This window comes from Apodemus sylvaticus, chromosome 13, assembly GCF_947179515.1.
Source record: "Apodemus sylvaticus chromosome 13, mApoSyl1.1, whole genome shotgun sequence".
NCBI classification, from domain to species: Eukaryota; Metazoa; Chordata; class Mammalia; order Rodentia; family Muridae; genus Apodemus; species Apodemus sylvaticus.
The window spans coordinates 93,077,274-93,092,969 of NC_067484.1; positions in this window are offsets into that span (position 1 = coordinate 93,077,274).

The window sequence follows — 15,696 nt, forward strand, 5'->3', positions numbered from 1 at the left end:
ACAAACCAATCATTTCTTAGCATGGAGAACCCGTGAAATGCGAGCTAATTTGTACCACTCCATAGTTTTTAGGCCAATCAGTTTAAATTATCAGAGCCTCAGCGGACCAATTAGTTTCCTATTTTCTTGGAGTCTATAGCTGAGTGAACTCCTAGGGGTAATGGCGTAAGCAGTTTACAGAAGCAAGATAAGCTTAGCTCATTTCCAGTTACGTTTGTGGGACCAGGATCACCTATTCAAGGCCTTTTTGCCTGGCTCTGAACAAAGGGCGGGCTCTGGAATGTGACCTTTTACCTAGTTTCTAACAAAGAGCACAAAGAGCAGAGCGGGCTCTGGAATATGAAGTGTTTGGGCCTCCTTAGAAGGCTGGAGTTAAGCTGTATTTTTTATTCTTTTAACATATACACAGGCCAATATGATCGAGACAATTCTTCAGTTGACATCTTTCTCTTCCAACGTATGTCCAAGTGACAACCAAAATTAACATCACACCAAGACATCAGTAATTCAGGGAATGTCTGTGAATGTAAAGTTCTATATTTGTGGGTTGGTAAATAATAATGTTAAGATATAATAGTTCACAGTCTATATACTGACCACAATTCCTATCAAAATCCCAGTTTTCCTTTTCTCTCTCTCTTATTTTTCTTACCTTTTTTCATAAACTGACATGAGGATCCTAAAAGTCTTAGAAAAATTTTAGAATGGTCATAATGACCCTGAAAACAACAAAATATGTTTCACTTTTTTACTTCAGAATTTAAAACAAAGTGACTGTAATCAAGACAACTCGGAGGAGGAATGCATAGATCAATTGAACATAATTGAGTCCATAAACAAACTTTTAAGTCATAAGCACTTGGTTTTCAACAGTATACCAAAGCTGTTGTATGAGAAAAGAATCCTGTAATAATAGGTGCTTGCCCAATATCCACGTGCAAAAGCCAAAATGAACTCCTGCCTCACACTACATGAAAAAATTAACTCAAATGACATAAAAGCTACAACTATGAAACTCTGAAAGAAAATATAAGGAAAGCAGCTTCTTAGATATGTCAGAAATACAAAACAAATGAATCTTACTAAATTTTTTAAGTTGGGTATTTTACAGAGCACTTCTACCCAAAGAGCAGTAAAAGATACTTCAAAATTGATTGTCTTCCACCAACCAAAGAGTATGGAGGGACCCATGGAGGGACCCATGGCTCCAGTCACATGGGTAGCAGAGGATAGCCTGGTGGGACAACAATGAGAGGAGAGACCTTTGGACCCATGAGGCTCATTGCCCCAGGGTAGGGGAACGCCAGGTCAGGGAAGCGGGAGTGGGTGAGTTAGTGAGCAGGGGGAGTGGGGAGGGGATGGGGGTTTTCAGAGGGGAATCAAGGAAAGGGGATAGCATTTGAAATGTAAATAGAGAAAATAATAAAAAAAAAATCTACTGTCTCTCAAAACATCTATATCCAGAGTAAAGAACTCTTAACCACTCAACCATTTTTGAAAACAATTCTCAAGTGTGAAGACCAGAGCTCAGATCCCAGCACCCAGACAAAAGCCATGTTACAGGTATTACCAGTAACCCCTGCAATTGAGTCAGCAGGGGATGTGGAGGCAGAAAGGTCTGGGGCTCACCAGCGAGCCAATCTAGTGGAGATGGTGCTCTCCCCATTCAGTGATGGACACCATCTCAAAAGCTTAAGTGAAGAATGATAAAGAAGGGTACCTGGAGTCAACATGGTTTACACATGCACACACAACCACACACAAGGGAACACACATGAATACACCACACAAATACACACACATAAATAAAATGTCTTGTCAGGCTGGAGAGACATAATTCAGTTGGTAGGATGTCTGCCTGGGTTCCTTCCCAGCACTGCATAAAACTAGGTGTGGTACGAACAGGCGAGAAGTGGAGAAGGAAGATCAGAAGTTCAAGATCATCTTCAGTTATACAGCAAATTCCAGACCAGAGACACTATCTCAAATGGGGGAGGAAGAAGAGGAGGAAGAGGAGGAGGAAGAGGAAGAAGAGGAAATGATGATTGGTGATGTTTAAGTATAGTGAGTGTTTTCCCCAATGGTGGCAGCTTTAAAAGCAATCAGATAATGTTTGCTAGTATCTTAAGGTTTTACTGCTGTGAACAGACACCATGACTAAGACAACTCTTATAAGGACAACATTTAATTAGGGCTGGCTTATAGGTTCAGAGGTTCAGTCCATTGTCATCAAGGCAGGAACATAGTAGCATCCAGGCAGGCATGGTACAGGAGATGCTGAGAGTTCTGCATCTTCATCTGAATGCTGCTAGTGAAAGGCTGGCTTCCAGGTAGCTAGGATGAGGGTCTTAAGCCCACAGTGACACACCTACTCCAACAAGGCTACACTTGTAATAGTGCCACTCCCTGGGCCAAGCATATACAAACCATCACAGCCATCTCTCTAAAGGTGATGTATCCCAAGTAAGCATCGGCCCTCTGGAGCCCTGGACACTGGAGAGTTAATATGAGTCAGGAAGAGAAGACTACATGGGGAGAAAAGCTGTTTGCAAGTTTGCAACCTCAGTTTATGAGGTTAAACTAATTTTGATTAGATGCTTTTAAAGATAATGGCAGCAAACTTGGCCACACCTGTGTTTAAGGCCAGACAAAGCTTCGGTATTTTAACACAGAGAGAAGATATACTTCAAGGAATTAAATAACTTGCCAATGAATTTGTTTTTCTTTGAGGTTTTGGTTAATTGATTTTCTGCTTGGGGGCCTTTATTGATTTCATTTTGAATGGTCTTTTTGTCCATATTTTTTAAATGAAAATAATAAAATGAACCCAGGATTTATTTCTCTTTCTTTTCCTTCCTTCCTCACCCCCACTTTCTTTCTTTCTTTCTCTTTTTTTCTTGTGACAGTATGTCACCATGCTGCCTAGAATGATTTTGAACTTGTGGATTCTAGTGATCGTCCTGTCTCAGCCTACCCAATAACCAGACATGCAGTCTATGCCAGCACTCTCAGCTGGGCACAGGGCTTAGAATTTCTAATTTGTGTTCCTAGGAGGATTCAGAAAGAGTAAAAGGAAAAGATGCCAAGATTTGGACAAAGACTACAGTGGTGTCCTGAGGAGCTACTAAGTTGGTCGGAGAGAGTGGGTAGAACAACATAAGTAGTTGAATGTCAACAACCAGTATGAGCTGGGACTTGGCTGGTATCCTAATGCTTCAGAGATGACTCTTCTGAGTCCTTCAGAACTCAGATGGAAAGGAAACTTGTGTGCCATTGTTCTCAAGCTTTTCTCCAAGGTCAAGAACCTAGACGTGCAAGCAGACTAACTCCCTGTGTCTAAACAAACTAGTTAACACCCCTTGGATATTAGTGTTTAGGCAACAATGTATTATAGCAGATGCTCTTGGGTTTTCTCTTCTTCACCTTCTTCTATACCTTTCTCAGTATAGCAGCTTTTCAGAGTCCTTCTAGGAATACGCACTGAGACCAAAGTCCTGAGTCCTGTTTATTATTACTAATCTGTTGAACCACTACTTGCTACTGGTTTGATTTCACTAAAGGAGCATGTTGTAAAAGTTGCCCTCTTCCCTCATCAAAAACAATGGCAGCACTGTAGACTTGTAAGTGTTTGGGTCCTTAGCAGCAAGGAGAAGAATATAAACAAAACAACAAAACTAAAGGCTTTTCTCCTTGTTCATAGAACACACCTGTGGCCTCCAGAAGGCTAACATAATGATGAAACCCACAAATTCTGCTGTCCCAGTGGGTAGCTACATTACAAACCTGAAGATGCAAAGCATCTCTCAGGACTTCTTAAAATAAGAAAATATTATAGCTAGGCTTGGTGGTACAAATCCTAGAACTTGTAAGGATCATTGATTTCAAGGTCAGGCTGGCTACATATTGAAACCATGCCTCAAAAACAAAAACAAAGTACCACAGACACACAGACCCATGAACAGAAGAGAGGGGCCGGAAAGAAGCCCACGATGAAGCTACAGCTATTCTTTGACAGCAGGGCTAAAAGCATATTTTGGGTAAAGGCAGCCTCTTCAAAAACTAGTTCATAGAAAACTGGATATCTACCTGTAAAAGAATGAAACTAGATCCATCGCTCTCACCCTGTACAAAATTCAAGTCAGACCTTAATAAAAGCTGAAGTTCTGACCATACTAAAAGAAAACAGGCAACAAGTGTTGAGATATGGTCACAGGGAGAACTTTTCCAATCTACTTCTAATAGCAGAGGGGAAAGGCCCAGGAATGGACAGATGGGCTTGTGTGAAATTACGGCACCTGAGCCTGCAGACATAGCTCAGAGGCAGAACGTTTGCCCTGAATGCTCAAGGCCCACAGCTGCATCCCTCCCTACTGATGCAAACCATGCTCTCAAAAAAGAAAAATACTTCAAGATCAGCGAGAGAGAGAGAGAGAGAGAGAGAGAGAAGTCTTTGTTGGTTATATATACATTCAATAGGGGATTGTTATCTAGAATCTATAAAGAACTCTAAAAGCAAAATAGCTGAAAAAAGGCTATTGAGTTAACAAATGGATAAATGAGCTAAATAGACAGGTCTGGAAGGAGGAAATACAAGTGGCTAATAGCTGTCAGGGAATGCAAAGTACAGTGACTTTGAGATTCTGTCTCAGCCCAGCCAGAGTGGTTGTGATCCAGACAAGAGGGCTTAGGAAAAGGCTCAGCCAGTAAAGTGCTTGCCTTTGCAAGTGTGAGGGCCTGAGTCTGACCCTTCCGGAACCCATGTAAAACAAGCCAGGCATGATGGCATGCACTTGGAATTCTAGCACTGGGGAGCTGGAAACAGGCTGATGCCCAAGGCTCTCTGGCTAGCAGAGCCTTGCTGAATTACTGTTCCCCAGGTTAAGGAGAGTCCTGAGGAATGGCACTTGTGGTTGACCTCCAGCCTGACATCCCACCCCCCACACTCCCTATACATACAGAATCAAGAAACAAGGAATCTTGGTGAAGATGTCGACAAAGAAGAAACAGATGCTGCTCATGGAAATGTAAGCTGATACAGTCACGACGAAAGTCAGTTGCCCTGTGATGGAACTACATACGGCGTTCCTGGGATAGTTATCCAAAAGATCTAAGTGGTGTATCACAACGATGCCTGAACACCCACAGCCCTTGCTGTGCCATTCATGGTAACTAGCCTTGAGCGCCATTACTAGATAAAGAACTGTGTGCATCCACACAGTCGACTCTTCAGTTGTGAAAGTGTATGTGTAACACCAGGAAATGGAACGGTGTGCATCTACACAGCTGACTCTTCTTCAGTTGTGAAATTGGATGTGTTGTTTCAGGTAATGTTTTTGAAACCCCCAAAAAACACCAAGGAGCCGATTCTGACACAATCCCGTTAGGGTCTCTATAGTCAAGTTCAAGTTTGGTTTCCCTGACAACCCTCACACAGAAGGAAGGTGGAGCCCTGACCATAGTTTTAGGCAAGCATTTTAGAAGAAAGAAGGGGGTATCTAGCTGGGTACACATGTGTACTGGGGGCCATTGTGGCCTTTAGCATAACTGGCTGGTGCTGGAAGTCAAACCATAATCTTAACTTTTACATTTTTCCTGACTGGTGGCTGTTAGAAAGTGAAGTATCAGGGGCAGGCTTGTAACCTGGGGGTGCAGATCTGTTAGGGAATAACCTGGAAACTGGTGCTAGATGCCAAGTCTTGTTGCGGGGTTAACCTGGAAACTGGTGCTAGGTACCGGCCTGTTAGTTAACTTGAGTTCATCCTTAGGTCAGGTTCTCTAAGATGGGGTCTTAACTGAAAAGATTTGGTCTCTCACATGAAGTTATGTCAGTCTCTACATTAAAAACAACTCAGGATCAGAAGAACAAGTATCGTGTTCTCTTTCAGATATAGAATCTACCTTTATGCATGTATATATATATTAATATATCTGAGGGTGTGGACAGCGACTATAAAAGCAGAGGAAGGAGTCTGAACAGGGAACAAACAGGTCAGGGACAAGAGAGGGTAAAGGAATATATGTGTCATGAAAACATAGCTGGAACTATTTTGTGGAGTAAGGGGACCAGCACGGGAGTGAGGGGATGGGGCAAAAGAGCCTTCGGAGAGCAACTGGAGGGGTTGAGACTGAGGTAGAACATCTGCATAAAAAGCCACAATCCAATACATGTCTCTGAATGTAGAACAAACAATATTTTTTTAAAAAAAGAAGTAGAAAATTTTGCTCTTCTCCTATAATCTATTTCGAGAGAATTTCACCAAGTAAATTTCTTAGCAAACACTTCTCCAAGTTATTGCAGACCTATGTAACTGTAAGTGCAGACTTTTCACTCCTGTGAAATGATTGCTTGACCATGCTGAGCCCAAATCGTTCCAGTTCAAATGAAAAGGGTGACCACTCCTGGTGTGGTTACTGGCCGTTTTGAAAGCCAAGGACTTCCCTCAGGTACTGGACCTAGAAAAATACAGATACAGCATCGCTTTTTTTTTTTCTGTAGATATGGGAGTCAGGAGGCTTACCTGAGTCCTCATTAGCATAAAACATTCCAGAAATCCACCCGTGGGCAGCAAGCACGAGCATCCCCGCTCCTGGCGGGGCACTGGGTCTAAGGGTGCTTCATGGAGCAGAGATCCTCATTTGACCTCTGACCTGTAACAAGCCAGAGCCGTCTGAGCCTATAATCCTCAGCGCTAGCTAACTACACGGTGTAGAACTCTAGGCCTGGTTGGCCCCAGTGTTTTCTCTCCCTTCAGGCAGAACCCAGCTTTGGTTGGAACCTTGACAATGGTGCCTCTCTAGGGCACTCCCTGGTACTTAGGTCTGCCAAAAGCCCTGTGAAGAATTCACATTCCGATCCCATGACTTTCCTTCCAGCCCTTGCTTCGCACACTCCAGTTCGGCTTTTATTCAAAATATGTGTGCTTGGGCAGAAGAGGTAATTTTATACATTTGCTATTAGGAGGGGTGCCTTTTTCCACCCTTGGTGTGTGTTACTGCAAGCCACAGTTCTGAGATAAAAGAAAACCTACACCTATGTAATAGCACCATTTCTTCACAATGGCACTTCTTCCTAACAGCCTAGAGTTATACCGGCTAGGCAAGTGGGTGGAAGTCATTGTTTTCATTATGTTGATGGGTGAAAAATCAGAGAATGAGTAATGCTAGGGCTTACTGGGGGGGTTAAAGAATGAACACGCCTCCTCTTGACAAAAAGTCGCCAATTAAACTGCCAAAGATTTTAAGTGAAATTAGTAAGTAGCTTCTAAAATAATTTTGTTACAGCCCCTTTCCCATTCTTGGTCACCCTAGGCTTAAGGATTTGAATGCCCCTGAATAGTTCATATAGCCAACAGGGTAAAAATACTCAAACCTCACACTCAGGCCATCCTGTACTGACTTGTTTCTGAGTGTAGAATACATCATTTCTGGGGCAGGAACTTTGGTAAGACTCTTTCAAACAGGCCCAAATAAAGAGGTAGTTTGCATTTGAAGGGCCTCCAGAGACTCCCATGTTAAGTTTGATCCCTGGCCGAACATTTAACTAGTTTACGAAATACTGGAGTTTTCCAACGACAGGACCTGTGAAGGGAAGTGAGGGTTGTATTGTTGGCCTTGCTGTGAAAGGGGACCTCTCAGAATTTATGTCCCTGAATTTATTGTTCCTTCTTCTGGAGAGTGTGGACTGAACTGTGGGGCTTCCTTCAGCCAATGAGACTGAGCAAGCTCTGTGACTGCAGAACTTTAATCATCTCTTATCTCCCAGAAGCTTTGGAACTCAGATCACAAGATGAAAGTTTAACTGTGATGGAGTCCGGCCTTCTTGGACACTGCAGATCCCCACCAGCCCTCAGAGGGCAGTCCTGTGTGAGAGACCTCAACCGAAGCCCTCAGAGGGCAGTCCTGTGTGAGAGACCTCAACCGAAGCCCTCAGAGGGCAGTCCTGTGTGAGAGACCTCAACCGAAGCCCTCAGAGGGCAGTCCTGTGTGAGAGACCTCAACCGAAGCCCTCAGAGGGCAGTCCTGTGTGAGAGACCTCAACCGAAGCCCTCAGAGGGCAGTCCTGTGTGAGAGACCTCAACCGAAGCCCTCAGAGGGCAGTCCTGTGTGAGAGACCTCAACCGAAGCCCTCAGAGGGCAGTCCTGTGTGAGAGACCTCAACCGAAGCCGCCGAGCGTCTCAGCACATCTCAAGCCAGACTGCTAAATTATAAGCATTTGGGAGGATTCTGGGGACCCTCTCTCTTTCAGAATTTTACCCACCAACTATCTCCCCATCCCTGAAAGCCACCAGTGTAGATGGGGACTTACATACATCATGGATAACTCAGACACATGAACCCCAAAAGGAATTGGTCAAAATCACCTACTATCATTGTAGGCTTTGCTCTCACAAGTTATAAAGTATCAGAAGTGACAGAACACTTTTTCTGGAAGATTTTACTCTCAGACTCTTCTGGGAAACTGAAAATTCTTAGAATCCCATGTTTACATTTATAACATATAGTACATGTGGGAAAAGAAAATTAAGTTTTTCTTTCATTATTTTTCTTTTTTTCTCTGGCCTTTTCCTGGGTAAGCATCTAGGGAAAAGGAAAATTTGATCTCTTGGGTCTCATACACTGTGTTTTGCTCTTGTCTAAATGTTCCATTAATTCTATTCCAAGTTTTAAAAAAAACAAAAGAAAAAAAAAACCTTATTGGGGCAGTGCTTTCTTCCAAGCCATCAAGAATGGTGCCAGAAGGAACACTTCCTCAAACACAGGCTCCTTTAGCTGCTTCTCTGCGACTCCTCCAAGGCAAGCAGCACTCCTGCGCTCCTGGAGACGGGCTTTGTCTCTGAAGAGGCTCCTCCCTTGAAGCCTAGCCTTGGGTGTATCACAGCTCGCTGCACATCTATCTCTATGGCTTCTATTTCATATCTTCTCTTTTGATTTTTTTTTTGTTGGTCTGTAAAGGAAGTACTTCTCTATTGCATTTACCCTGGGCAAGGGAGACGAGATTGAATCAAAACATTTGTTTAAATCATTATCAGGTGTGAAGTTCCACCCAGACAGCGAGCAAGACGCTGGATGGAAGGCTGTCAGAGAAGCTGATTTTCTTAGTTCTGGTGATAGCTCAGGCCTGCAAAAGGGAGCCAGGCTGTGACCGTCTGTGGTGATCAATACAGCAGTTACAGTGAGAAACGCGCAAGACCTAACTAACTGTGACCACAGTTAGCAACTTGATGTCACTATGCCATCCAACTCTGCAGCCACTTTTCTCATAACTAGTTATACTGTAGGTCACAAAATATTGGCCACCAGCAACTTGGACCTTATTTTATCTGTCTTTCTCCCCAGGGAGTTAAAAAACTGCTCTGGTCTAAGTGACCTCAGTAAATGACCTTCCAGATTCAGGATTAAGGCAGTGTGGGAACAGTACAAACACCCAAAACCATTTGTCAATGGTTGGGTAGTACTTGGGAAATCATATCTAATTTAAATCTTTCCTATTCACTCGCCTGTACATATGACAAGTTTGTGACCCCTTTAAAATCATGAAACAGCCTGCCCAACTCCCTCGGCTCAGGATGAGTAATTAGACCCAAGTTTAAACAACTCAGATGAAGTGACACATTCACTGAAGTGAACTCTGATTTGCCTGCTTCACCACAGTGCCTTCTAATTTAACTGTCTCTACACAGAGACACAGCATGAGGAGGCTTTAATAATATGAATTTGATAGAACTAAACGCCTGACTCATTCATTATAAAGAGCAAATGCATCACTAGGTTATTTCGAGTGACACCCACACTCTACATTTAGTACTATAAGTCATACTCCTTGAAGCTGCAGGTCTTCAAAATTACTTTCAGTTCAGTGGGAAAGCACTTCCCTAGCAGGACCAAGACCCGGAGTTCAGTCACTGTCACTGAAATAAAAATGTCCTCTAGCCTGGAACACTTACAATCTTACACTGAGGAGGCCCTGGTGAGGAGCGTGAACTACAGTTATATATGCCTTCCTCCCTTCCACACAGTAGCTCTCAGCCTTCCTAATGCTGCACCCCTTTAATACAGCTCCTCAAACTGTAAACTTATTTCATTGCTTCTTCATAGTTGTAATTTTGCTACTGTTATGAATCACAAAGTAAATTTCTGATATGTGACCCCTGTGAAAGGGCCATTCACCCCAGAGGGGTCGTGACCCACAGGTTGAGAACCACTACTTTGGCACTTCAGTCCTGGGAGCTATCTTGTTTCTGATTTTTCCCTGCGGTGTGCCCTAGCCCCATGAATCAGCTGTTACCTGTAGCTATGTGTGTTCTAATGCTAATTGGTTCCCCCAAATCAGTTTGCCCAAGAGGGGCCTGCACGACCTTCTAGAACCCTGCCTCTGTTAACTCTGATTGATAAATAAAGATAGGAGCAGCCAATAGCTTGGGAGGAGAGGGGAGGGGGAAGGAGGGAGAGGGAGCAGGAGGGAGATGGGGAGAGGAGAGGCAAGACTTAGCTTTCCCAGGCTTGGGACCTCGAGAAAGGAGATGCTACAGTTGCCTCCATCCTGTGTGGTTTCAGGCAGCCAATCAGTCCTCATGTGCTGCAGGTAATGGTCACTGAAACAGAAAGTGAGGACAAGGGTATTGTGCAGGCTAAGTGACCTGGTGTCTGTGGTCACTGTTGTGTCCCCTCACATGGGGCCCACAGGCTATAAAGTTACAAGTGCACATTACAGTGTGAGCCCTGCCCTTCCTCCCCCAGGCTCCTAGCATCTTTCCCTGTAACTTAGGGAAGCTTTATACCCTCTTTACGTCTCTGTTTCTTCCAACCACGGGCCTGCTGATGGGAGGATGAATGAAAATGGTGTTGTAACTGTAAATGCAAACGTATATTCACATGATGGAATATTAGTCAGCCACCAAAAGAAGAAATGGAACAACGTGGACAGGCCTGGAAAACGTTGTTTAAGTGAAATGAGTAAGACACTGCCTTCTGCTGTATAAATGAAATTAAAATGTCAAATACACAGAATTGGAAGACAGTGGTTGGTGGTTGTCAGGGGAAAAGAGAGGAGAGATTGGTCAAAGGGTGTAAACCTTGGGTTATAAGTTGGTTCAAGCTCTTGAGTTCCATATGGATAGTCATGGATGTGTTAATTGGTTTCACTGCAGTGACCGTGACACAGTGCATACAGACATCCAAGGACAGGCACCATGCTGTATGTCTGTGATTCTAGCCCTCAGGGGGGGTCATGAGTTCCATGCCAGCCTGAGCTATATGGCAAGATCCTGTCTCAAAATACAAACAATGAAAGTTGCAGGAGACAGACTCTGAGATGGTATGCTTCTTGTGAAGGTGGGGAAACAGACAGACAGACAGACGGACAGACAGACACACACACACATACACACACACACACCTAGCTAGGCATGGTGTTAAATGCCTATAGAGAGCCAGAATTTGGGAGACAGAAGCTGGAGTGGTGTTGCAAGGAGGCCCCCTGATTATATGTGGTATCTTTGAGGCTAGCCATTGCTATAGAGTGACTCAATCTCAAAATTAAAAGAAATGGGTGATTGACATGTAAACACCCTGATGTAATGTGAGTACCTCACTTCCTCCAGTGAGAGCTAGCCTACTATGTGCAGCCCTAGAGATCCATCTGACCCCTGTGTCTGAATGTCTACCCAGAATGTCAAATCCCGGTTTCTCAGAACCAGAAGCTCTCCTTGCTCTTACACATCTTTGGTGATGGCTTTTCTGCTCCCACCTGCAGGTCTCCTTTACCAGATATCACCTCTGCTACCCACCGGGTTTTTTACCTTGTCAGAGTCTCGGAGCACTGGAGGGCCCTGAGGAGAGTGCCTTCTCCTCGTCTTTTCTGGCCAGGTGGTCTGCTATGACCACTCCACACAGACCGTCCTGGGTGTCTTTGGGACTGAGACAGCCTCTAGGCTTATCCTCTTTCCACTCAGAGCTTCCAGGTTCCTTGCTAACTCCGGAGGATCCTGACTAGCACCAGGTGTGGCCGCATGTCTGGCTTCTGGGTCACCCTCTGAGCCCCAGCACTGACAGGACTTGTCTATGGACATGAAGGCATTAGTCCCATCCTGGGACTGGCATGACACAGTCGTGTTACCCAACTGAAGAACAATATGATAAGCTGTTTGGACTAGAGCTGTCAATCACTCAATGGTGGCTTTTCTGTGAGCCTTGCTGATGTTACTTATCTCTTGGATTTCTCACCCAGACCCTCCCACTATTTGTTTACGGTTGCCTCCTCAGTCAGGGAACCCCATACTCTCACAAAAGACATTAAAAATCACTTGTGCCCTCTAAACAGCTGTACCTGAGTTTAGCTCAGCCTGCATTTCTTTGAGAAGGAAGAGTTGGTGGAAGGGGGGGTGCTGTCTTAAATGTGGCTAAACTCTGTTCTGCCTAAGAAGCCCACCCTCACCCCCCAACACACACACACACACACACACACACACACACACACTCATACAAAGATGGAGTCCTGGTCCCTTACTAATTCAAGCCCCCTCTTCCACAGTGGTAAGTACTCTTGAAATCTGAAGGGAAAGGCTCTGCTTTTGTGAATCCCTGATAGTTGTTTCCTACCCAGGAGCTGTTGCACAAAAATAGAATGATATTCTTCCTTGTTGCCCACCTCATAAGTTAGTAGTCACATGATTTAGATCCCTATAGAAGAGAAAGAACCTAAGAACAAGAGGCTGTAGGTCTCATAGAGAAAAGTGCATCAAGGTTCCATAGTTGAGAAGTTTGTGGGTTTGTGGATAACCTGTGAACATTAATCCATTCAAATAATACTCAGTGAACATCCACTGTATACTGGGAACTGCATTTAAAACTGGAGCAGCAAAGAGAATGACTGTGTGGAGGGGTCTATTGCCTCCACTGAGGTCCCCATAACCTTAAATCACCATCTTGCCTCTGCCAGGTGTGTTCAACCTCTATCATGTTCATACTTGAGGACCATCAAGATGGCTCAGTGGGTAAGGGTCCGTTTCACCATATCTGATGACTTGAGTTTGATCCCTGGGACCCATACCGTGGGTCCTGAGAGGACCGATACCTGAAAATTGTTCTTTGATCTCTACAGGCATGCCATGGTACCTAAGTGACGCCCCAAACACACAATAAATAAACAAAAATAGTCTTAAAAAGTTTAAGGTCATACATTTTTTTAAATCAGTGTTTTAAGCAAGTTTACAATTTTGTTTGCATTCATGGAAAACCTCAGTCACGTGTAGCTCCGTGCAGCTCATGGGTTTCAGGTTAGATGTGTCTGGCTGGAGAAAGCCCACAAAGACCATTGCTGACAGAACGAATCTCCTCTTTACTTGCATTATGTATCTCTAAGGCACAGTTCAGTGCATTAATGTATAATTATCAAGCAATGGTCTCCCAAAGTTAATAACAATGAGAATATTACATTCTGCATTCCTACCATAAGATGAAATCTGTCTTCTCATAAAATTAAGTTTAAATCCCATTCTCACCCCCATGTAAAGCTGTGAGAGAAATTCCATAGCATGGGATCTCCCCATCCTGTGTCCCACAAGACAGACAGACCTCAGCCTCTTTAGCTTCTCTTAAATGGTGTTTGTTCAACTCAAGATTAAGCAAAGCAAATACTAATTTCTCTAATAACTGAAAACTATGTTTGCTGTGCATGTCTGCTAGATTTTGCCTCTCATGAGTCTGGCCACATGGTAAAATCCAGGACCTGACATTTTCTGTTGGAGAACACCCAGGGTCCCAACACATTACACGATAATGCTGTTCTGTGATACTTGGAGGCCTCAGTGGAATGCGGAAGGCAGCTTCACTTGGGGACACCTCTAGGCACATCCATAATAGATGCTTTCATTCCCAAGGGCCAAATTAGAGATAGGGTGCTTTCCAGCGTTAACCCAGATTCTGATTAAACAAGAGTTAGAAGGCAAGCAAGCTAAGAGCCACACAATAACTCCCAACGTCCAGATGAAAAGCAAACACTCCAGGCACAATCTAGCCATCTGACGGGAACTCAAGTCTCCTCTGGCATCTATACCACTGCTCATTCCTCTGGGTCACAGACAGTGCTCACTCATGGAACCCGGCTATGTGTAGCCTGTGAGTCATCACCTCGCATCTCAAACTCCAAGGCATATGACAAAGCAGGGAGTGTCATTAATCTCACCACTAAAGTGAATGGAATTGAGCATCGTATTAAATCAAAATTAATAGAATAATACAAATCACTAGACTATCAAAATGCAAAGAGGGAAAGGACCTTAGGTAGTTAGGGAATGGCTGAGCCATGTATGTGGAAAAGTGGTTTTCTTTTTTCCTAAAATGGAAAAATGCCCATCTGGTGGGATTTTCATAGACAGTCAAGCCGGATCTAGTGCTTCATAAACATGAGAACCTTGTCTGATATTGGCATTCTGATGTCCTACTCAGAACAAGAGTTGCTTCAACAAGCAATAAAGGGTTTATAAAACCCTTAATAACTAATGAAAAATATTTAGCCCAGCAAAATTAACAAAAGCATTTTCAGTGATATAATAGAGGGTCAGGGGATGGTTCAGTGAGTACCAGCCACACAAGCACGGGGACCCGGATTCGAATCCCCAACTCCTACATGAAACTGGATGGGACACCTATAATCTCAGCACAGCTTCACGGGATGGGAATCAGGCCGATCCGTGAAGTTCACTGGCTAGCCTTCCAATTGGCACGCTCCAAGGTCAGTGAATGACCCTGTCTCAAAAATAAGGTGGAGGGCAATTGAGGAAGACAGCAGACGTCAGCCTCTGCCCTCCACACATGTGTGCACACACCTACCCAAGCACTGAGACACAACCACACGCACAAAACCCATCAATTAGATGACAAAAGGAAAAGATTGTCGAAGAGCAAGTCTATTAAGAGGCTGATTTAGTAATCAAAGGGAAAATAGCTAAATCACAAGTAGTATTTCCACTGCACAAAAAATTATAATTAAAAGACCCTACAAAGTATTATTTTCATCAGACTACGAACGAGCAGTGTTATTGAACCAATGTCCACTCATGCATACACTAATTTATCAGCTGACATTGTTGGCATAATAATGATAACAGCAATGACAATTACCATGTCAGACACGATGTAAGCCACGTATTTCGTACGCATTAGTAACCATCATAACCAACCAAAATGCAATAGCATTACCTCATTTTATAGAGAAGCAAACTAAACTTTCAGACAGAGTAAATATTGGCTTCAATCATAAAGTTGCTGATTATACATCGATTTTGATCTCAGCAGCCACGTCATATGATTTTGACCTGGAAAAATGTCAGTTTCGCATCACCCTATCTGAAGGCTTGCTGGATATTGGGATATCCATAAGGAAGAAAGAGGATCCAAACTCAGCAACTCCCAAATAGCACGTGGCAGGAGGCAGGGTGGGTTCTGGGAGTTCAAGACTTTCACCCTGATGAATGCTACCCATCCACATGCCGGCCATACATGTAGGACATGCTTGAGAACATTTCATAACAAATCCTGCTTCTTCCCTTGTCCTCAGCTCTGTATGAAGTGAGCCGTTGGGTTCTGCTTTAGCCTCTGTTCAGCTAAAAACAAAGACACAGTTGAAGTGCTCCAACACTGTTCAGCTAGCCTATGGAGTTTGGTGGTACTGGTGTTTAGTTATGGTGTTTGGTGGT